Raw genomic sequence first — 25,847 nt, forward strand, 5'->3', positions numbered from 1 at the left:
GGATTGTTTTTAATTTGTAACTATTTGGAATAGTCCTGCTGTGAACATTCTTGTACAAGTCTTTGTGTGGACACGTATTTTCAGTTCTCTTTAGGAACTATCTAGAGGTGAGATTATGGGTCATAAGTGTATGTTTAACCTTGTCAATTACCATATAAGAAATGGACTATTTTCCAAAGTGGCTGTATAATTTTGCAGTTCCACCAGCAATGTATGAGAGTTCTAATTCCTCCACATCCTCACCAAAATAGTATTGTCAGTCTTTTTATTTTAGCTATTCCAGTGGGTGTATCGTGGCATCTCTTTGTGGTTTTAATTTGCATTTCCTAATGACTAATAATGTTGAGCATTTTAATGTACTTATCTGACATTTTAATATATTTTTTGGTGAAATATCCTACACATCTATGTCCATTTGGATTTTCAGGTTGTTTATCTTCTCATTATGGAGTCGTAAAAGTTATTTATAACTTCTGGACACAAGTGACTTATGGTATATGTGTATAATACATATTTTCTCTCAATATGTATCTGAAATTTTTATTCTGCTGAGTGTCTTTGGAAGATAAAACATTTTGAATTTTAACAGTGCAGTTATCAATTTCTTCTTTTATGGTTTATACTCTTTGTGTTCTATCAAAAATATTTTACCTCCTCCAAGGTCACAAACATTTTCTAAAAGTTTTATATTTTTTGCCCTCATATTAGATATATGACTCATTTGGGCCTAATTTTTGTATATGTTGTGACATAAGAGTGAATGTTCTTTTTATGTAAGAATATCCCAGTCGTTTGAGAACATTTTACTAAAAGAAATATTATTTCTTCACTAAATTAACTTGTCATTTTGTTAAAAATAATGTAATATATGTGTATGTATATTCTTATTTTAGATTAATTGAATTTTTAGCATTCCATTTTATCTCTATTTTTGGCTTACTAGCTATGACAATTATTTTATGAATAGTTGATCTAGGGTTTAAAATATACTTTTTTACGTTGTTATTGCCCGTGTCCCAAGAACATTATACTGCATCACATATGATATAAGAAGTTTATGGTAGTAAATTTCTATTTCTCCCTGACTTTTGATTCTATTGTTATCATATATTTTATTTCTATATCTATTCTTAAACTCAAAATACGTTGTTATTTTTGCTTAAATAGTGAATAATCTTTCAAGAAATAAAAAATGAGAAAAATTAGCTTCTATATTTACCAGTATAAAAACTATTTATGACCTTCTTCATTCCTTTGTATTAGTCCATATTTTCATCTGGATTTTTTTTTCTGCCTAAAGAATTTCGTTTAACATCACTTGTGGGGCTTATCTACTGAGACAAATTTTCTTATACTTTTTGTTTTGCCTGCAAATGTTTTAATTTTGTCTTAATGAAAAAAAATCCCTAGTATAGAATTCTAGGTTGATAGTTGACTTTTACTGTCAATACTCCAGAGATATTACTTAATTATACTTTGACTTGCATAGTTTCTGATGAGAAATCTGCTGTACTTCTTTTTACCTTTGTTTCTCTAATATGTATTATAACTGAATGCTCTTAAGCATGTTTCCTTGTCACTAGAATTGAGTCATTTTATTATGATAAGCCTTGATGTAGTTTTTAAATATTTATGGGACTTGGGGCTTATTGAACGTTTTAGATTAAGTGTGATCAAATTTGGAAAAATGGCCATTATTTCTTCAAATATTATTTCTGCCTTTGCTGTTATATTCTTTCTAGCTGAGATTCCATTTATATGTATTTGACTTCTTGACATTTTTACATAGAAAATTTATCTATTTATTTATTTTCCACTTTTTTCTTTTTCATTTTCAACAGTTTCTATTGCTATAACTTTGAGTACGCTGATCTTTTGTTTTGCAACATCTAATCTGCTGTTAATCTCATCACGTAACTTTAAAATTTCAAATATTGTATTTTTCATCTCTAGAATTTATACCTGAGTATTTTGTTTACTTTCTGTTTCTTTTCTTAACGTGGTCATTCTTCTGGGATATATAAAAACATATTTAGAGTAGTTGTTTTAATGTCCTTCTCTGTCTTACCAGGCAGGCTTTCCACTGCAGTTTATGGGGTACGTGCTGTTCTCAGTGTTGTGTACGTTCCAGGATTTGTTTGTTCTATGTTTTCCAGTGAGTGTTTCTCCCGCCTTAGATATTTTCTTCTCAGATAAGTGTACATCAGAACTTAGCTAAAGACTGGAGGGAATCCCTCCAAAGATTTGTTTTTCAACCCACTTTTCTCCTTTTCAGTACTCTGTCCCAGTAAGTCTACCTGCTTCAACCTTCCCAAACTCTGATCCCTGTTTTCTTATTTTTTGCTGAATTTCCCCCTCCCTGTTCTGCAGCCTAGAGACTACCACCAGACAGTAACATGGGCAATTTGGTTCATCTCTTTGATTTTAATTTTCTGGAGAATTATAGTCCTATATTGACATTTATACAATGTCTGATAACAGTTGGTTCATATATTTTATTTCGTGTTCTAGTTGTTGAAGGCAGGAGGCCACCATTTCACATTCCCACTAGCAATGTATGAAGCTTCCACATACTAACCAAGGCTTATTATCATTGTTGTCCTTTTTATATAGCCATCTTAGTGAGCATAAAATGATATCTCATGTGGTTTTGATTTGTCTTTCTCTAATGTTTGTTTATCTGAGAGTATCTTTATTTCACCTTTAATTTTGAAAAATATTTTTGCTGGATACGAGATTCTTGGCTAACAACTTTTTTTTCCCTCCAGCATGTTGAATATGTCATTCAACTGTCTTTTGGCCTCTCTTGTTTTTCATAAGGGATTACTTCTGTATATTATTGTGGTTTTCTTTTTATATGATCAGTGGTTTTTCACTTGCTGTTTTCAAGATTTTTCTCTTTATTCCCATGTAACCATTTTTACTATGCTGAGCCTTAATCTTCTTGTGTTTATCTTACTTAGAGTTCATTCTTGCATATGTAGGTAAAAGATTTTTCAGCAAATTTGGAAAGTTTTCAACCATTACTGCTTTAAATATTTTTTCTTCTTCTTTATCTTTCTCCACTTTTTCTGGTACTCTTTTTATATGTATGTTGGTACACTCACTTAAAGGTATCTCACATTTCTCTGAGGCTTTGTTCATTTTTGTTTTTATTGTTGTTCTATTTTCTGTCTGTTCTTTGGGTTTTGTAATCGTTATTGATTCACTTAGTATTTCTTCTGCCAGTTCAAACCTACAGTTGAGCCCTTATAGTAAACTGTTCATTTTGTTTATCTTTTCAACTCCAGAATTAATTTTGGTTCTTGTTTTTTAATAACTTCTGCCTTTTAATTGATAGTCTCTATTTAATTAGACACTGTCATTATATCCTTTTTTTACTTCTTTAAGCATAGTTTCCTTAGTTCTTTGAATATATTTATAATAAATACTTTTAAGACTTTGTTATAGCTGACATCTGGTCCATCTCACAGGCAGTTTTTTGTTGCCTGCTTTTTTTTTGCATGTATGTGAGTCACACTTTTTTTTTTTAATATCTCATTTTTTTGGTTAAAAACTGGAAATTTTGTTAATATGTTGTAACAATTCCAGATACTAATTCTATTCCTCTTCTCTGGGGCTTGATTTTGTTATTGTTTATATTTTTTATCTTGGGTAGATTATTTTATTGAAGTCTATTTTTTGCAGTGTGAAATCACTTGAATAATCTTTTTTGAATTTGTGCTATGTACTAGGGGCATTTTATATATGAGAAAACCATGGCTCACTGAGGTTTGATGACTTATCCAGAGCCACTTACCTAGTCACTACAGCAAAGATATTCAAATAAAAATTTGTCTAGCTTAAGAGTACTCTCCCGTGTAAGTAGGGTACCATGATGAAGCTTGCAGAGGAAGTGTGTATTTATTTTCTATTTTCTACTATAACAAATTACCACAAGGTTAATGACTTAAAAATACGAAATTTTAATATTGAGTTCTGGGCCCTCACGTGCCAAAAGCCACCTGGCGTGGCAACTGCACACCACTCTACATCCTACAGAGTGGATCCTCTGCATGGTGCCTTTGGGAGGTGAGCTCACTGAAATGGCCATGTCCAGTCAAGGACACTTTGAGGCAAATTTTGAGTCTCTGGATCTTGCAGAATTTGCTTAAAATCAGCCATGGAGGAATAAGATGTTGGGACAGGAATCTGAATCTCTGGCTAAAAAGTATCCTGTGGCAACCCAGCTCTTAATTGGAAGCTTCAACTGGATGATGCATGGGGTTCATATTCCAAAAGGTTGAAAATTGGCTGCAACAGCTGTGGGGGGTGAATTTTTTCTCCTTCAGCTTGCAAGTCATACTGAGTACATCAAAGATGACTGGCAACAACTGGAGGAGGACATGAAGAAAGCAAAAGAACAGCTGAAGATCCATAAAAGCAATCAGATACCTACTGAGGTCAAGAGCAAAGCTGAGGAGGTGGTGTCATTTGTGAAGAAGAATGTTCTAATGACTGGGGGAATTTTCAGAGGTCTTCTGCTTGGCATGGCATCATAAGGAGGATGACCTCATTTCTATTGTTCTTGTTTTTTTTCCAGCCACCAGCCTCTATACTCCATCATAGGGCATAGAGCCCTGCCTCTTCTTTTCCCATGACTTCCTCCCTGCTGTGGCAAATTCAAATGGCTTTGAGAAGCATCTGTTGGTATAAGTTAATATGGTCCTACCATGAGCTTGATGGTGGCAGAAGAGACAATAGATATTACTTCTCCTTCCAGTCACTATTAAAGATATGCTTTACTCAGAAAAAAAAAAAAAAAAGCTCTGGATGCCAGAAGTTTGAAATGAGTGCTACTGGGCTAAAATTAAGATATTGGCATGCCTTTTCTACATTCCTTGGATTGTAGAAATCTGCCTACATTCCTTGGATCACAGCCTTCTTCCTCTATTTTCAAGCCAGTAGCATTGGGCTAAGTCTTCTTCACACTGCCATCTCCCTTGTTCTGTCTTCTGTTTCCCTTTGCTACTGTTAATAAGCATTGTATTTACATTGGGCACACCTGTATAACTCAGGACATTCTCCCTAATTTCAGACCAGGTGAATAGAAGCCTTTATTTTTATCTACCACCTTAATTTCTCTTTGCCGAATGTATTCACTGGTTCCAGAGATTTGAGCATGGACATCTTTGACTGGCTATTATTTTGAGCGGAAGGTCAAAGAGAGGACAGGTGTCAGTAGTCTGTGGAAAAAGCAGTATCTAGGAAATATTTGGTAGAGGAGTGAGGAAGCCTTAAGAGATTGGTAGATTGAGGGAAGAACTTGATAGAAAGTAAGAATCTTAAAGCTATATGAAGTGAGGGATAGCCAAGAAAGGTCTTAGCTCAGTGATATTCAATGTGGGGTTGGGATGAGGGCACTATATTTCCACAAGGCAACATATGAGTCTTAGAGGGTAGGTTAGTGGTCTGAAATTAAAACAGTGTTTTTTATAGTCCTAGAATTTATTTTTGTCATATTTAATGTTATTTGAATTTAAAAAATTGAAAAATGTATAACACTTTATACTTTTCACAGAAAGAGATAGATTTTGGAAGAGTAGAGAAACACTAACTGATAAGTTGATCAGGGAGATAGGATCATAAATAAATATGTAAGGCTGGATTTTGAAAAGTGAGGCAACATTTCTTCCTCTGACCCAGGAGAGTGAGCGAATGAATGGCTGGGTAAAAGTTTGGATGGACTTTGGTAATAAATGGATTCAGAAGCAGGTGTACTGCAGTATGCAAGTTCTTTGACTAGAAAACTCTTGATTTCGGCCTGATGCAGTGACTCACGCCTGTAATTCCAGCACTTTGGGAGGCCAAGTGGGTGGATCACCTGAGGTCAGGAGTTCAGGACCAGCCTGACCAACATGGAGAAACCCCGTCTCTACTAAAAATAAAAAAATTAGCTGGGCATGGTGGCGCCTGCCTGTAATCCCAGCTACTCAGGAGGCTGAGGCAGGAGAATCGCTTGAACCCGGGAGGCAGAGGTTGCAGTGAGCTGAAACTGCACCATCCCACTCAGCTTGGGCAACAAGAGTGAAACTCTGTCTCAAAAAAAAAGAAAAGAAAAGAAAAAGAAAAAGAAAGAAAGAAAAGAAAAAAAGAAACTCTTGACTCTTCCAATCCTATCATATCCCATCTCTTTTTGTGAATAAACTAATTTTGATGAATAGTAAAATAATTAAGAGCCACTGCCTTAATCATTCTAGACAGTAAAAATAAACAACTTCTCTCACTGATGGATGATTCCAGAGTTTTATCTAAATTCTGTGGAGTGGTTGAAAATTGCAGAATAATTTTTTTTCCTGAGGTTCTTTTTTTTTTTTTTTTTTTTTTGAGTCAGAGTCTCGCCCTGTTGCCCAGGCTGGAGTGCAATGGTGCGATCTTGGCTGACTGCAATCTCCACCTCCTGGGTTCAAGTGATTCTCCTGCCTCAGCCTCCCGAGTAGCTGCGATTACAGGCACCCACCACCACACCCGGCTAATTTTTTGTATCTTTAGTAGAGATGGGGTTGGCCAGACTGGTCTCAAACTCCTGACCTTGTGATCTGCCTGCCTTCGCTTCCCAAAGTGCTGGGATTACAGGTGTGAGCCACCGCACCTGGCTCTTCCTTGAGGTTCTTACTCAGAGTTGTAGTTTCAGTTATGTTTATGTCAGGTGTGTTCACATATTTGGAAGAATATGAATCCTTACTTGTTATCTGACATCTTATTTCTTAGAGATAAGGTATATTCCCTAGAAAGGTATATTCCCTAGAAATTGCCATAGGCATTTTTTTTTCCAAAAGGTAGACACAGCTTCAGGGATGTGTGGAGACACTACACAATAACTACTGGATATGACTTTATGGGCTTCTGGATTTAGCATTCCTTTCTAATAGAGAAATATGAATATTATTTTTTTCTCCTTGCTCATCAAATATAGCACATTATATAGTTTTTAAATTTTACTCTAGTCCATGCCTGTGGGGATTTCAAACCTAGATAAGTGCAAAGGAGCTGGAATAGCACAAATTATGTCAGTAAAGAGGTATACTGTGTGTAGTTTGCTGGTATGTTTTGCCAAAGTAGAATATTGAAAATTATTATATCAATGTACTGAGTTTGGTCACTACATACTATTGGAAAATTTTATGTTGTTATACAATCACTTAATTAAGCTTATAATTTCCGAAAGATAAACAAGAGCTTGTTAACTATGTTTTGGGTTATTAGATTAGGAATGTTTACACTTGTATCCCCAGGGCTTTGTGCCTTGAATTTTCTTTAAAGAGAGGAAAGTCTTGGCTGAGGCTGACTTTCTGTAGAGAAAGACTTGTGAAATGCAAATGGTTTTCATCCAACCAAAATCTCATTATCTCAAGGCTCAATTTGGGAAAAACTTGCTTTCAAACTCATTCACTTTGCCGTTGCCATGGCTCAGATTCTTGCTGGCTATTTGTTGGAGCTAACAGTTTCTTGCCATGTGGACCTCTGTGTGGGGCCAGCCCCGGTGAGGTCTGGCTTCCCTGAGGTGGGGGACGGATAGAGAGAGAGAGATCAAGAGAGAGAGAAGGGAGAACATCACAGTCTTTTGGTAACTAGTTGTGGAAGTGATATCCTGTTACTTTTGCCATATTCTATTCATTAGAAGTAAGTCACTAGGTCCAGCAATTCAAGGGGAGGGGATTGCACAAGGGAATGAACACAAGGAGGCAGGATCATCTTAGAGGCTGCCTATTATGGTGGTAGAAACAGACCCATAGTATTTGCATTTGGAAATCACTTTTTCTGATTAAATGTACTTGGCTGTTAGTCATTTTATAGTCTTGCTTTTAAAGCTATTTATGCTAATGAGTTTAAAGCAGAAATCAGAATGAAAATTTTTCAATGATACCATTGGAGGACATACCTCCCCTGTGCTAGTGTTATCACTTGAGTTTTCGAGACTTGTAATAGATACTTGTTACAACCTCTACTTTCCTTAAATGTCATCTATTTTAAAAGCTTCAGGTAAAGCCTCTCACCAGTTGTCTGGACATGTCTATAGATGGTGTTTCTTTGTTACGTTTATTATATTTTCCATGTGACTTTGAGGAGCAGTATATGAAAAACAGGAGTATTTTGCTTTACAGAAGTTAGTTTTTCCCTCAAAATGGTAAGAAGTAAAAATAAAACAATACAATACACATAAATACAAATGCGGAATCCATCCCATAAATCCAAAATATCCTCCTCTGGGTCATTGAAAGTTTTTCTTTTTAAAGTCACAAACTGGAGTTTTCAAGTCTTCATGCACAATTCATATGGTAAGGAAAAAGAAAGATGTATATGCTATACCTTACTAGCCAGATGAGAAAGGCCCACCATCTTCCCTATAGATGATAGGGTATGGGTTACATTAGGTTATAAAAATATATTGGTTGTATTTCACAGAGCTTACAATAATACTTGGGTTGTCTAAACCTGTATGTTATAATAGGCATTGTGGTTTTGGGGAAACCTCTAACCCTCTTTCCTCACTTTAAAAGAGAGACAAAAATTCACTAAATGTAGTAACTATCTCCTAAGTTATTCTGAAGATTAAATAATAAAATATAATCATGATAAGGGCACGGTTTTGTTTAGCTAGCTTTTGAAACTCTAGCGCCCTTTCAACAGTGCTTTAGGCTTCATAGGTATTCAATTAATTCTTAATATCAAATAATGTGTCCAGTTCAGTACCTGATACACAATGAATTCTCATTAAATGTTGACAATTGTGATTATTCAACAATAAAATAGATTTCTCTAGGTGTCAGCAAGGATCCTTTAACTAGCAATAGTCAAGCAGAAGTTTTGAAACACCTCTTAGGAACTGGAAGGGATTAATAAATTAGGAAATTTATTGATGTGCTTGACTTTAAGCCATGATGTGTTATAATTGCTGTTTTAGAATTGTTGGGTTAATATCTTACCTCTTTTTGAGGATTAAAGTGAATAGCTATAATTTGAATGTCTCCCCATGAGCTTCTCTGGTCAATTGAGGTAAGGAAATCAGTAATAAAGACTCAGAGATCTTAATATACTAAAATTTTGGTTTAGTTCACTTGGCTCTGTCTCCTGTAGAATCAACAGCTCAAAATATTTGAAAGGAAAAAAGAAGTCTGTAAGTTTTCCTTCAAGATATATTAAATATTGTGTATTTTCTAAGCAACAATGAAGTTGTACTATTCTATACCAAAATAATTAGTTGATTCAATAAGTTCTTAGAAGAGGATTAAATCTTTTAACGAGGTTACTTCTCTAAATAAGCAATAAATTACATCAGATAATTACTCATAGAATAATTTTTAACTAGCCTCCATAATAGAAATACCTGCATTCTAACTACGGATTCCCCATTCATTACTAAGAGAACTTGAGTAAGTTACTTAACCTTTCTGTAAAGTGATACCAATATTAACATCTATCATATTAGGGCTATTGCGACCTTTATGAAGAAAATGGAATTTAAATGTTTAACAGAATTCCCCTGCATTTAACAGAATTCCCCTAATATATATTAGTTATACATTTTAGCCTTGTATTACTAAATGGACTCAGCCTGAGCTTTCTTTTCTTCTTTAAGCCTTAAGTATTTGGCTTCAAGTTTGTATCTCGTTTTCCTAACAGAGGACCAGGAAAGGAAGCAGCAAAGTAAAGTAAGTGAGCCCTCTATGTCTGACCTTTTGTCCATTGTTTCAATATATGATTTCCTAATCTCAACCCAGGGGAATAACAAGAACTGACGTGTATTCCCAGAGTGACTTCCTCTGACAACTCACAGCAGGCTAGAATAGAATAGAATAGCCTGAGTTAAAAATTTTAGATTATTTTCATTCTCTTTCTGCTAGATATGTTCTGAAAATAGTTTGTACAAGTTAAGTTTCACTTCTTTCCTCTAGGATATTATTAAAAGTGTGTTTCTTTTAATTTGGCTCTTTGATTTTTTATATAGCTTAATATATGTATTTTTTATACTCTTAATTTTCTTAAATTCCTGGCATTCAATTTCAGAGCTTTTATATCACACTAAAATCTGATATTCACATATTTGCAACTTTTTGAAGCTGGATAACTTATGAGTACTGTTTTGAAAAAAAAAATGAATTGCATTCCTTTCTCAGTTATCATTATTTAAATGGCATCTCTGCCTTCACTGAATAATTTTCTTTTGCTGTTGCTCTCAATAAATGCATTTTTGCAATTTGAGTTTGACCATTTCTTGTCTCTGCCTTAAAAAATGCATTTTAAAATTGTAGACAAAAAAAATGCCTGTGAAAGATCACAATCTCGTAGTCATATAAGCACTTGCTCATCATAGGTCTGCAGAGATTTTTTTTAATAACAGGCCTACAGAACTCTTTATTCTGTGTATTAGTTTGATAAATTTTACTTTTTAGATGAATTTTACTATTCTTAGATTTACAGAAAAACTGCTAAGATAGGTCAAGAAAGTTCCCCTATACTCAGCACTCAATTTCCCTTAGTAAGCTTTAGTAACATATTTTATTAGTAGAGTACATTTGTTACAATTAATTTGTTACAATTTTGTTATAATTAATGAATCAATATTGATACTGCATTATAACAAAAGTCGATGTTTTCTGCAGATCATAGTTTTTACTTACTGTCCATTTTCTGTTTCAGAATACCACATTCTCTTTAGTTGTCATGTCTCCTTAGACTCCTTTTGGGTATGACAGTTTCTTAGACTTTCCTTGCTTTGATGACCTCAATAGTTTTGAGGAGTACTGGTCTGGTAGTTTGTAGAATGTCTGTCATCTAGCACTTGTCTAATGTTTTTTCTCATTAGTAGACTGATGTTATGGATTTGGGGGATGAAGACCACAGAGGTAAAGTGCCATTTTCATCATATTATATAGGCTGAGTATCCCTTAGCTGAAATGCTTTGGGATTTTGGATGTCTTTTTGATTTGGGAATATTTTTTCTAAACACAATGAAATATCTTGGGGATGGGACCCAAGTCTAAACATGGAAATTAATTTATATTTCATATATACCTTATACACATAGCATGAAGGTAATTTCATACAATATTTTAAATAATTTTGTGCATGAAACAAAGTTTGTGTACATTGAACTATCAGAAAGCAAAGGTGTCACTATCTCATGTCTTCTGTGCTCAATAAGTTTTAGGTTTGGGGACATTTTGGATTTTGGATTAGGGATGCTCAACTTCTATCAATATGACTTATCCCTGCTGATGTTGATGTTGAGCATCTAATTTTTATGTATTTTTAAAAATTTCTCATTTAGAAGCCATTCTTATTTGGATACCAAATGTTTATGCTTATATATTCATGTTTGGAACTATCTGCCCTAGACCAACTTGTGTACTGTTCATTATGTACATCACCCACTGGCTGGCACTGCTAAGGTGAAGCTGGGTTAGGAACATCCCTGTGATTTAATTCAAAAATGTTAATCTACCCACAACAAGGCCTCTAATCTGGGCTGGTGGTATAAGAATGGGAATTGATTTCAATGTCTTGGAAGAGAGTCCTGTGAGAAATAGACAGCGGTCAGAACCCAGACATATGGACTTTTCGTCCTGGAAGTAATCCATTTTCAGATAGGAAATACAGAGTACCAGACTATAAACCACTGGAGAATCTCAAATATACAAATCGGGAAAAAAGGGTATATTGAAGAACATAAATCAACACTCTCACGTGCACATGTGTTCTCAGGACTAACACTGACTAGTGCAATCCAGACCTAAACAGCAAGATTCCTTTCAGATCCCACTGCCTAAAATGCCATGTCCCTGCTGGAAAAGATGAAGTTTTACTTTATCTTGACTTTATCTTGACTTTGAGCTTGCAGAGAGATGACCTGATGACCCCAGCCAGCTAAGCCTTTGTAGAAGAAATGGGTGGGTATCAGTGTAGGGTCAATTGATTGAACTTTCTGCTCATTCATTTATATGAGAGAAAATTAAAGGACAGGGTGCCTGTTGTTTAAATTGTAGAGTCAGTAGCATGCCCAGAATTAGAACTCAGAACTTTTTTTTTTTTTTTCTGAGACGGAGTTTCGCTTTGTCGCCCAGGCTGGAGTGCAGTGGTGCGATCTTGGCTCACTGCAAGCTCTGCCTCCCAGGTTCACGCCATTCTCCTGCCTCAGCCTCCCAAGTAGCTGGGACTACAGGCACCCGCCACCACACCAAGCTAATTTTTTTTTTTTGTATTTTTAGTAGAGACAGGGTTTCACTGTGTTAGCCAGGATTGTCTTGATCTCCTGACCTCGTGATCCGCCCGCCTCGGCCTCCCAAAGTGCTGGGATTACAAGCATGAGCCACCCTGCCCGGCCGAGAACTCAGAACCTTTAAATTTTTTTTGTTCTTTATTCCTTAATCTTTTAAGAGTTTGAAAAACTCTTCTTATCCTAGCACTTTGGGAGGCCGAGGCAGGAGGATTGTTTGAGTCCAGGAGTTCAAGACCAGCCTGGGCAACACAGGGATAGTTTGTCTCCACAAAAAAAAGTAAGAAAAAAATTAGCTGGAGTATAGTGGTGTGCACCTGTGGCCCCAGCTACTAGGGCGGCTGAGGTGGGAGATTCGCTTGAGCCGGGGAGGTCAAGACTGAAGTGAGCCGTGGTCACCTGGGTGACAGAGCAAAACCCCAACTCACCAAAAAACAAACCAAAAAAACCAACCAACCAACCAACCAACAAACAAAAAACTCTTCTTAAAAGATTATCTGTATTTTTCTATCATTTCTTAATTTTAAGTTTATTTTATGCAGATACTAACTTCTTTTAATATTATAGACCAAATCATATAAGAGATTTGCTAGATTTTGTTGCTGCTAGTGTTAGGTACCATATTTTCCAATTAAGGATAGTTTATTTTCACTGACAATATGAAGTAAAACTAAGATTTGGTTTATTTCTATTGATTATGCAAGAAGAAAAGTTACCTTAACTGATTTTTATATAATGAGGTTATACTTAGATGATTATCTCTTTTAAAAGCAGAAGAACTTTTTTTTTCATCTTTACATACAAAGCAAGTTAGAGCTCTTGGAGGAATAAATGTGGAATATATATTGTGTGGAGTGATCGTTGATGAAATTCCTTCCTGATTATTCTATTTAAGAAAGAACTAAATCTTTTCTTCTCTTTGTCATATAGGTTTTGCAACCTTGATCATTTTTCTTCAATTTTTTTTTTCTAAATCCAAAGGGATTGTAACAACCAAATGTCATGAACTTAAACTTTATTAAAATTGGTTTTCTTCATAGGACTTTCATTAGCTTCTCATAGTTTACTCTTTCCAACCCATAGCCTGGTTTTACTTTTAACACACTGCACTTTAGGTTTAAAATGATCTAATAAAATAGTGCTTCTCTAATATGTGACTTTAAGCAAAGTCAACTCTTGAATAAGAACTCACTTACAGTGAATATTTTTAAAAGTGGACCTTTCTGGTTAGCTGTAGGTATAATGGCAGGAGATATAATCTTAGTATAACTAGAAATAACCTCAATGTGATAACACACTTAAAACCCATAGGATTATGAAACGTATAATTATAAGAGAAATTCTGCTGAGGAGCATTTGTGCCAAAGAAGAGATGACACTATTTTCACTGCCCATCAACTGAGGATAATTGGCAATAACACACCTCAGGTACATAAATAGATTTGCAGTGCCCATGGATAACATGCATTTCAGCAAGAGATTGCTGTGAATACAAAATGAACTTAGAAAGAGGCTAGGAAACTTGAAATGTTCACACATAACTTGCCACCTTTTAAAAAAAACAAAAAAAACACAACAAAAATCCACAAATTCTCCAAAGAGTAATGGTGAGAAATGAAGTGTTTGAGGCACTGAATAATGAAGTCTTTGTCATAACTTCAGTTCACTAAATAAAATATGTCTTATGCCACCATCCTAGGATATGAACATATTCAAGATTAGGAAGAAAACTCAAAATAACTTTCAATCTTCAAGTGAGAAAAGAACATTCAAAAAGAAGATCAAGGTCCTTAACTCCTTATTGTATTGAATGTAAGTTCACTCTGCCATGATTACTGTTGTATTTTGAATATACCTACAGCACTTGATATATAATAGTCACTTAATATATTTTGTTGAATGACTTCAGAAGGAAAATATTGATAGAGAACTGAATTATGGCATAATGTTAGAAATTCATAGGTTGATTCAAAAGATTATTATAGCTCAAGCTGTCAATTTCTCCTTCCTTTCAAATAACTAGCAAGTAGGGTACTTTTGTCTCCTTGTCATTTGTCAGTGTACTAAGGACTAAGTGCCTGAGTCTATTACCAGGTAAGAAAGAGAGGTGAATAAATATGGGATCAAAATGATTAACAATGAAAATCATTAGTAATCATTTTTCAATAAGATTTATTAATTATAAGCAGGATGAAAACAATATAGTTTATAAGAGCATATAAAAGATTATTCTTGGAACACACAGCAGTGGAATTTTAGGGATATAAAATAAGAGATCATTAAAAAGGAAAAGCAATTGAGAAAGGGTAGTTATTTTATTAATAAAAAAGTTGTGAAAGGTTATGTCAAACATTTCCACAGCTTACCTAAGAAGTTCTTATTTTACTGAAAGTAAAGGAAATGGATTGGACATAACATGAAAATTATTGGCCTATTTTGTTAACCTTTTCATCCACATCTCATGTACATAGAATATAGCTTAAAAATTATTTTGTGGTGAACTTTAAGCTTTTACAACACAGGGTCTGCAAACAGATTTATTTCATTAATAAGAAGGAAAGACAAGAAGCTTGATTAGTAGATTGTTTTTTCCCCTAGCAAATTGTTTCTCTTTGAAATACATTGTCTAGAGTTATTTTTAGTAGAATTTCTAAACTACAGGTGGATGAAACTTTTTCTTTTTTGAATTTGTCTTGATTGCAAGAAATTATCTAATTTCATCCCTCAGTTCCCCTGTCAGTTACAGCTGTACATGCAGTGTTATCTGAATTGGAAATATACTTCAAAACTCATTCATTTGCATGTCTATTAAGAGAACAGGCAAAATTCTAATGACAACAATTACTTGCCCTTTCCCGATGCTCTTTAAATAAAGTACTTTGCAAACTGTACGTAAATTTGCCTTAAAATGTCGTATTACCCATACATAGTACATTCTCAGAAAGACTTCTTAGATTAGATAAATGGAGTGCTACCTCCGTCATTGCAGATTTGAATACAAGTTATTGTTGTTTTTTTTTTTCTGGAGTGGAACGAGATGCAGTAGTTTACAACATGAAACAAGACATACATACTGGGGTTAAGTCAATAAAACATTCCACTCATGTTTTCTTTGAATAGAGACACTAACCAAAGATCAAATATCCTAGACAACTTGGGTATTAATATTTTCTCATAAAATTAGTAACAGAAATACCTGCTTTGTCAGGTGTTTGTTGAATTTGTTCAATTTGTCAGGTATTCTGTGAATTTGTTCTTAATTCATAGAATTAGGCTATGAATTTAGTTACTACAGTAGAAATGAAACTAACGTAACAATCTGGAGGCCGGCAGTTAAGGGCTGGTAGGAGAGCTCTACCTCATGAGGTCTTCTAAAGATTCAGTCTCCTTCACATTTGTCGTTCCATCATCCTCTCTGGAGTTGTTCTCATCTGCAGGGTTCAAGATGGCTTACCATATCATCTATGGTCTAGTCACTGGAAAGAGAAAAGGAGACAAGTGGAGACCCCCTTCCTTTAAAAGAAGGACATGAAAGTTCTACATATTCATCACTTCTTTTCACATCCCCTTGACAAGAACTTTGTTATAACATGCCACATTTAGCTCCATGAGAGATTGAAGAGTTTATTCTTTCTTTTGGTTGTCCATGTGCCCAACTAGGAACTCTTATTATTTCAGAATAGGAGAAAAATTTTGGGAGACAACTATCATTTTCTGTTCCACTTCCCAGTTCTTAGGATTGTGATGAGGGTCAAATAAAGTGATGGAAGGAAAGGAGGTATATTAACTAATAACACAGTAAAATAAAAATGGTAGTCACTAGTCCTGAAATCAGCTACTAGGACCTGGGTGGGAACACAGCTCTGAATTTTAGTTTCTATCTATAAAAAGACGGCCTGAATAGATGATCTCTATGTACCTTTTCCATGCCCTGTATTATGATCTTAAAGTTTTTTGTGTCTTTCTTAAGTAACTCTGTGATTCTCCTCTAGAACCTTCATGTATAGGCTGATTGGTTGGTTTTATCTTGTCTAATTCAGGTACGTTTCTCTCCTTCATCAGTTTCCACTCCTTAGTCTGACTCCTAATGTTGGTGGTTCCAATATCTACCCTGACTTCTATCTCTTGCATATGGCATAAATCCTCATATTTTTCTAAGTTCTTTGTGCAGTTTCTGTAAAGATAGGAACACAGCTGAAAACAGGAAGATGTATCTCAGGAACTATGGCAATAATCAGGCCACTTAGTCTGTAAATCACACTTGGAGTGGGCAATTAACTAGGTCTCCTCCCCACTGAGAACCCTGAAGCATTGTAAAATGTAGGACCTGGAACACTGCTGGATTTAGCCAGGAATTCAATATTTAAATGGGTCACCTCAGACATATAATAGCACTTGCCAGATGATAAAAAAAGGTTTAACAGTATGATCATAAATCTTGGGTCCAGCCTGGGCACTTGGTTTTTCCCTAACTTGTTTTAAATCAGTTTGAAAAAGACAGAGGGGGAGATAATTATGATCACAGAATCTTTGAATCAGAAGAAAATATAAAGGTCATTTCACTTAATTTCCCTCCGGAAGAAGCACTCTGTCTCCAACTTCCCAGACATGTTTATTCTATTTTTGCTTGATTGGAAACTCACTGCCTTCTGAGACAATCTATTGTTCTATTGTTTACAGTACTGAGAAATTCTCTAATTGTGGCTGATATCTTTTTTCTGTTTTTTTTTTTTTTAAATTAACTATCTGTGGATTATCTGAATGGGCCTCATGGACTGCTGTGATAATATACTAAATTTTATTCTCCTTGAATCAGAATTTTGTTACTTAACAGTAAAATGCCGGCATGAATTCAGTACCATTAACTAAATTTTTATTGAGTCCTGTGGTAAGCAAAGCACAGATTTCCTATACCTCTCTATCTTGTATTAGTCTGATAGGCTATGCTATGCTGCAATAAAAAACAATCTTAACATTCTAGAAACTTAAATCGATAAATATTTATTTATTTTTCATGTTATATATCATCTCAGGTGTGTGGGGCTCTGCTTCATCTCATCCTCATGCAGGGATGTAGCCTGATGAAGCCTTCATGATCAACAAGATTGCTCTTTAACATAGAGACAGGAAAGGAATGTGTCACAGTATTTCTCTTAAAAACCTTTACCTTGAAAAGACTACATAGCTTCCACCCACATTTCCCTGCATAAACTTTATTTTATGGAAAGGAAATGAAATAGTACCATGTGTGCTGAAAGGTGGAGAACCAGAAATATTCATTCTCCAGTAAAATGTTAGTAACAAACATGTAATATCTGGTCAACAAACGGTCAGCTTATTTTTATTTCCATGTGCACAATACATTAACCTCTTTAAAAAGGAGGTAACCCAAAAGTACCACTCAGTGACATCATGAATCTTCTAAATCATGACATCTGGATGATATGCAGTAGCCTTAATATCAGGTCTGAATATAACCCTTTTTGATCTGAACACATATGAATTAAAAATGTACATTAATTTCTTCTCACAGTCCAATATACACTGACCAAAGTAGAATAGGATAATTTGAATAAACATTCCACTTTGGAAAAAGAATAATAAAAGAACATGGGGCTAGTCTGGCCTAGAGCAATTGTGCTGTGCCATACAGCCAAGACTGTGAAAGCTGCCTACCTTGAGGTTGAGAAATGTTCCTTGCACAGGCTCTGATTTGGCTACCTGGGAGTAGCTCCCTTGTCCTCTGCTCTCTGTGACCCTCTGAAAGATTCCTTCCTTTCTGTTACCCTTCGTAGGCATCTCTGAAAAACTGGTATTGGAAAATATGCCTTCTTTCAGGCCTGGGCAGCTTTCCATATCCACTTTCTGCTTACAGATGACTGACAGCTCAAGGATTAATTTAAACCCAGATCAGTGGCATTCTCTTTCAGTCCAGATTGGTGATTTGTGGTGATTTGGGAGTAAAATTCTCTGAAAACTTTGTGGGTGTCCTACCTATTTGATTCCAATCAGCGTTTGATGCTAGCAATCCCACCCACAGTTCTTCTTAAAATACATTTCTTAGGACAACTATATTCTGTAATTTTCTTATCCACATATCTCTAACTATTGTCCATTGCAGATACTTTGAGCCACTTAGGCTTAGAGAGAGTAATACCATTAAGCTCATTTTCTGGTATGCATACCTTTAGTTAGATCTCACGCTGAGATACCTTATCCACTTAGTGCTATAGATAAGGTAGACATATATTTTTTCTTTTTTTTTTAATTTTGAGACAGAGTCTTGCCCTGTCACCCAGGCTGAAGTGCAGTGGTGCGATCCTGGCTTACTACAACCTACACTTCCCAGGTTCAAGTGATTCTGCTGCATCAGCCTCCCGAGTAGCTGGGATTACAGCTGGTTTTTTTTTTTGTATTTGTTTTCATTTTAATTAATTAATTATTATTATTATTATGTTTTTTAGTAGCGACGGGGTTTCATCATGTTGGCCAGGCTGGTCTTGAACTCCTGACCTCAAGTGATCCACCCACCTTGGCCTCCCAAAGTGTTGGAATTCCAGGCATGAGCCACCACACCTGGCCTATAGATATGCTCTCAATATGACAATTGCCTCTAAGACTGATTTTACTTTGCCTTTGTTGTTCAAAGACTATGAATTTTACATTTTTGCTGTTTGGGCTAGAAATCAGTTGTCTCTGTATTCCTAAATTCAAGGACACAGATTTCTTTTTCATTCTTGATTCCAAACCATTTTGTTTTCTGACCGAATTTCTTATAATCCCTTGCCAAATGCAGCCAATAGCTACCTACACAACACAGATACTGTTTCTTAGCCTCTTTTCTAAGAGTCCTGAGTTTACTGGGTACATGATCTATTTACCAACTTACTAAAGGTTAACAGTTTTACTAGATGTTTTCCTACTGCTTAACTGATAACAGTTTCTTCCCTACCTACTGCTTAATTGCAAGCCACAGATCATAGGTTTTTTTGTTGTTGCTACAGCTGTCTCCTTTTCTTGTACAAATGTCTACATCAATCAAAATGTACTAAATTACTTTCTGGTAACAAACACCCAAAACATTTTAGTGATTTAAACCCACAAAGGTTTATTTACTGTTTGCACTATATGTACATTGGGCTATAGGGGTTATATTGTACATTGTCCTAACTCAACTATCTAAGAAGGGAGGCTTCCTATTTGGAGTGCAACTGGGAATTATGGCAGATGGAAGGGAACTTTAAAGGTCTCTGCCTAGAAATAACAAATGTCAGTTATAGTTACCTTTTATTGGTCAAAGAAAGTCACATGGCCACGTGATTTAAAGGGAAGAAGAAATGCAATATTACTATGTATTTAAAAGAAGGAGAACTAGAAATATTGGTTATCAGCATTAATGACTACCCTGCTTCTTTTAATTTTGATAAAAGATTGGTTGATTGTGTTTAAAGTCTAGAAGGTCTGAAGCTCTGAAATGCTAGTGTTTGCACAGGTAACAACCAAGTGTGATTTCATTATTCAAATGTCTGTAGGGCTAGAATATATTAATCAACTATTATAAAATATTTATATAATATCTGCTAAATTTCAGAAGAAAAGATGAATCCATTATAAAATAAATGAAGACTGCATCAGGAATATTTACTTTCTAATACAGACAGAAGATGCTTTGTTTTCCAAATGAGGACATTCATAACTCATACCATATCACGAAGTTTTTGATCAACTAGAATTTGCTTCTCATTTTCTGCTAATCCCCTTACTTGTATGAGAGGTATGCATTAGGGCACATTTATAAAGATGTCATTTAAGTGTCTTAGAACTTTTAAAATTTGTCCATGGCAAAATATCATATTCTTTTGAATGATCTATGGTACTCATCAATGCACCAAGTACAGGGGAGGCAAAGACATATTTCACGGACAACAACAAAAATGGATGTTCTCTTATTACTGGGTTAATTTAATTGAAATGTAATTTATATTTGCTAACAAACCAGAAGAAAAATATCTACAACAACTAGGCACAAAACATATATATATATATATATATATATATATATAAAATTAGCTATTTTGCTTTTTTATAAAACAACACAAACAACAGAAAAGTAAAACAATACAAAAGAAGCCAAATGAATAGATGAGGTTTTGGAATAATTTTCTATAATCGGTAAGAACAACCAGGCAAATGCAGCATCTCATGAGGTCTAGTAGAATAGTTGTTTATTTATTATTATTTATGTTCTTATTTACGGTTAAAAACTGAATATCCAGTTGGTAAAATAGCAAGCCTTTGTCCTGTGCAGAGAGTGCTTTCTTTTTAAAACTAAGGTTCATTATGTTTATCTCTGCACATAATTATCACAGTCATTTAAAGTGTTTCAAAAAAGGTTTAATTTTTCTCTTACAGCTACCATACATTATAGAATTAATGGGAATCTCAAAAACTCCTGTGGTCACTGTACCACTGAGATGACTGAAATAGCCTTTTCTCTGATTTTCTTTCTTCCAGACATCTTTTCTTTCAAATCCATCCTTTATCCCACTGTTAAATCATTCTGTCTACGCATCTTTTTTTCTAAAAATCCTTTTTTGTCAATATGAGTTCAAGACACAAACAATTTTGATGCCCTATTTTTTGTAGCATACAGTCTAGACCTCTTGTAGTAGCACTCAGGATCCTTCACAGACGTTACAACCATTGCTTTTCTCTTCCAAGAGAATGGCAATTCTCTATTGCTTCGTCAATTGCCACAGGCATCCCCATTTCTGGACTGAAATATTGTACCTTCCCTTGCAATTTGTACTAAAACTCAAAATCCGAGAAGACTCCTGTGAATATTATCCTACTTTTAAATTTTAATGTCAGAATGTTTAATTCTCCCCATACCCCAATAACTTAAACATGCCCAATTATTAAGTAATGAGATGATTTCATAAGCCAAAGAATACATTTTTAAATTTCTTCACAGGACCAAGCTTACAGTGAATGCTGACAAAACATTTGCTAGTTTTTTGACCATGTAGCATTGGCTTATTTTCCATCTCCCAGCAAATTCATAAATTAGCCACAAAATTAGACTACCCATTTTAGTTTCTCATTCTCTAGAACCAGAAACTTTTTTAAATCTAGAACTTGCTGCCTCACTTCCAAACAACAGTAGTAGTTACACATTTCTTTTTTCCCTGGCTTTCTGCCCTCACGTTTTTTACCAGTTTTCTTATTTGTTCATTCACAATCCAATTGTTGAAAACATAGTCTATGCTAAGCTACTGTGCTAAAAGCTGGGAATGGAGAAACTATCTCCTTCTTTAAAGAGTCCGTAATGTGGTTGTGAGAGAGAAGCTAAACCAATATGCACAATAATGTTATGAGTGTTAGACTAAAATACAATTGAGTATAATGGGAAACATTTGAAAGTCAGCAAAAGAGTTCCAAAGCTCCTACTTCTTAATTGTTGATTTTTTCCCTAAGTATCATTTTCTCATTGTTTCACTTCATTAAAGAAACTTTTAAGCCCTAAGATCCTTGATCTGGTTCCTATGCAATGGACTATTTTTCCTGTTTTCCTCAGTGACCTGGCCTGCTTTTTGCTTTCTGTGGCATTCCCACCAGCTTTTTGAGCCTCGCTCAGCTCTGAGTTAAGCCACTATGACATCCTGCTGCTTTTTCCATCTGTCTATAAATTCTGTAGCAATTCCTATTCTGATTCTAAATATGAGCCTAATGCAATGAGTGAGTTGACTTCTTCGACTCTCTTGCCTCTGAACTCTTTTTTCATGTAGTGCTTTCTATGAGCATTCTGGTCTGTCGACCTGAAATATTGACACTCCCACTTTCATATCATTATCATTATGCTTCACATGTTAGAGGTCTTTATATATCCCAAAGTCATTTACATTCTCCTCATTAATAAAAACCTTCAGTACGAGTGAAGATAGGCACTTGGTTGCAGTGTTGTAATTAGTAGGAGAGTTAGGATTTAAATCCAGGTGTTCTGATTTTAAGCTCCATGAATCTACCACATTCTCTGCAGAAGCAGCATCATGGCTCTTTCCACTACAATTCTATCTGCTGTGAAAACCTTCTCTAGACATTGACCTTCCACCGAGGTAGCATAAATCTTTCTTCTGCTAATAACAGATAGAATTCATGGATATATTTTAACTAATCAAAATCCTCACTGTTAAATAAAGGGAAATCCCATGGTGCCAAAGTCAAAGGGAAATTTAAAACCAGAATTCTATGTTAGAGTGTTTTGCTTTGGCAACTCAAAGATGGGAGGGCAGGAATGTTAGATTAAGTTCGGGTATAGGGCCTTGGAGTTGTTGATTGGAGTTCAGTATCCATTGGGGAACAGAATCTGTGACCTTGGATTCAATTGAAGAAATGGGAATGAATAACCATGCTAAAGCTGGACCTTTACAAGAAATGGAGTAAAAGAGGAAGTGGGGAAAATTTTCACATCTGCCTGAGAAGCAACAAAGAACTTGACTCTACCAAAATCCTAGGTGGGAAATAAAATTTTCCAGTGAAAAGCTGAAATCCTAGGCCAGAGCCACAAATAAGCGTGGAGTCTGAAGTTAGTTTATAAATGTTTTGTTAGACTCCTCAAGCCAAGCTATTAATTTTAAAACATTTTGAACTAGTAAACATCCTGGGAGTGTTAAGAAAGCAAAGATGAAACAATTATTAATAACCAAACTGGGGTACATGAGATTCTTAAGGGAAAAAAATTTCAATAAAAACGAGCTCGTGAGAAAAAGTAGAAAGCACACCAGGCGATATCACACCTTGCCGGCCAACATGAATTCAGGAGGAGCAGCTCTCTCAAAACTGGAGATTATGGAACAACCACAAAGAGGCTAGGTAATATTTACTGCACAGTTGAAGTAATTTAAAAAGTAAAAAGAGGAATAGAATCACAAATAATAAGAAAAGACAATTTTTGGTCACCATGTTTTGTTGTTTTTACCTCTTCAATGGTTTTTTGGCTCTGTCTCCTCATCTCCATCCGTATTGCCACTACTTCAGTTCAGGCCTTCATCATTTCTCATTTGGATTACTGCCACAACCTCCTAATTGACTTTCTTGGTGGAGCATTACAATTTTCTCTCTCCCCAATCTTGTTTGCATTCCCACTTGTTCTTCACATTGCTATATCAAAACACATCATCCCTCTGATTTACGTATTATAGGCTGATTTTAGTCTTTGGGATGTAGTTCAAGCTCCTTGGAATTGTATTCATAGCTCCTTAAGATTGGACACAAGACCACCTCTTCAATATCATCAGATAGCTGCCTCATCCTCCATGCACTTGCCATTCTCTCTCTCTCACCTCTGTGCCTTTGCATGCTCTATCTCTGCTGTTTGGAAAGGTATCCAAGTCCCCTTTGCCTAAGTCAGTTCCCCTTTCAGGAAGTTTCATTGATTCATCTTCTCCACAACCTCTTCCTTAGTCTGGATTAGGCTTCTTGCCATCGTGCCCCCATTCCTTTCAGTGTCTTCTCTGTCATGCATTACCACGGGTGTCATGATGGTCTGTGGACCAGGGTGATCCCTACTGGATTGTGGGTTCCTTGAGGGCAAGGACCAGGTCTTGCTTGTATTTGTTTCCCACACATTCGGCATAATGTCTGGCACAGGTGATGAAGCCTGTGCTATTAGCGAGTGAGGTGGTTTACTGGATGGTTTCCTCTTTGGTGATTCCTTTCTGTTTAACCCTATTACTGATTTGATTTCCAACTTAAGCTGAAGGCTTTCTCAGCTATCTTTCTTAAGTATTAAAAGTGGATTTGATTTGCTTCAAAGAGTCCTCCGTCCCTAGTTTCAGGATCACATCACTGTCCCTTTATGCTCCTCTACAAGGAGTCACACTTGACAGTTTTACCTAAATAATAATGTGAAGGGAGAAAATATTGAATCCTTTCTGTTTTCTATCTTGTTTCTTTAATTAATCTTTTTGTTTTGTGTGATCTCTTTTGCTTTTCCCAATTTCTCTTCTTTTTTTCAGATATTTTCTTCATTCCCATATGCATCTTTGGTTGGATCTTTTCTGTTTCCTTTCTTTCATGCTGACACTAAAAGCAATCTATCACCTTTTGTTCTTTCCTGTCAGTCAATCTCTTGTCCGTGACAGATTAACGTTGACAAGCTTTTGTGCTGAATATAAATGGTTTCTCTCTGTGTTTAAAAGGGAACACACAGCACACAAACAAGCTAGGGAAAGGACTATTTATCACATAAGAAGTTGGAAAACTTGGGATAAACATATTGATCTATTGCAATCTTTTGTTTGTGCTAAGACCAAGTAAGTAATTATTCAGACTACTTACTAACCTCTTCACAATTGAAGATTGCTTAACTTTCAGTGTAAACAAATTTTATTGTGGTCTAAGACAATTTCCAAATGCTAGCGTTCACTTATTGAAAAGGGGAAAGTCTGTGGAATAATAATGTTCTGCCATCCTCCTTTTAATGAGAATGGTTATGGTAATGTTTTGAAATAAATATATCATAACAACTATATGACAGTATGTTGAAATAGGAGAAATGGGATTATTATCTGGGTTTACAATTAGAGTAACCGAACTGTACAATAATAATGGGGCATACATGGAGGAAAATGTTATCCTGGTTAAAGAAGCTGGGCACTAAAATCTACAGAGCTGGGTTAGAATTCTGGTTCTGTAATTTATTAGGCACTTGGCCTTGTACAAAACCTCAGGTTTCTCATATGTCAATTAGGCTAAGGATTAAAAAGAACAAAGTATTATTTAGCATGAATTCCTGGCATATAAAATACCCGATATATGTAAGTATAAAATTAAAATAATGATTGTCGTTAGCTTATCTCTCTCATCCTCCTGTTCCCTTCATTATTGTCATCGAACTTAAATGCCTACTTTGAAAATTCTCACTATTCTTACTCTTTTTAAACCAGTAACCAGTACTTTTAAACTGTGTTGTGACCCATTGGTGGGTTATGAAGTCAATTTACTGATCTATATTTTTAAATGTAATACAATAGAAAATATTAGAGTGAATTGTATGTACTAGCAAAAAGTATTTTTGTGAAACATTTTAGTTATACATATGGTCTGACTGACATTTTAAACAGGCTCTTTTGCCTGCTATATGGACTGTGGACTCTAGGTGGGCACAGCTGGAAGAAGGAGCTTTTACTATCATCCAAGTGAGTGATTGTGAGGAAGATGACCGGCATGGAAGGAATAGTTGTGGGTGAAAAGTGGCCAGATTATGGATAGAGTTCATGGTAGAGGCAACAGGTTTTGTTAACTACTGGATGTAAGGTAAAAATTTTTTGTTGGACCAAGCGACTGGAAAAATGGATTTGCCATTTTCTGAGATGAGGATGCCCCTAAGTGGGGTAGGTTTGTGGACTAGAACAGAGAAAGATAAATTTTGAGTATATTAAATTTAAGATGCCTATTATTATGGATGTGTAGATGTTAAATAGACAGTTAGATATACAAGTCTAACAGACACTTCTCAAAAGAAGACATTTATGCAGCCAAAAAAGACATGAAAAAATGCTCACCATCACTGGCCATCAGAGAAATGCAA

At 35.3% G+C, this 25,847-nt stretch overlaps 1 protein-coding gene and 1 pseudogene across 2 annotated transcripts in view; both read left to right on the top strand.

Moving 5' to 3' along the window:
- The window catches only part of GRM1 (glutamate metabotropic receptor 1), a 420,402-nt gene that overhangs the window by 146,164 nt on the left and 248,391 nt on the right, over positions 1–25,847 (top strand). The window lies entirely within an intron of this gene.
- On the top strand, positions 4,022–4,541 carry LOC129037937 (FUN14 domain-containing protein 2-like; annotated as a pseudogene).

Source organism: Pongo pygmaeus, chromosome 5, assembly GCF_028885625.2.
Source record: "Pongo pygmaeus isolate AG05252 chromosome 5, NHGRI_mPonPyg2-v2.0_pri, whole genome shotgun sequence".
In the NCBI taxonomy this organism is placed as follows: domain Eukaryota; kingdom Metazoa; phylum Chordata; class Mammalia; order Primates; family Hominidae; genus Pongo; species Pongo pygmaeus.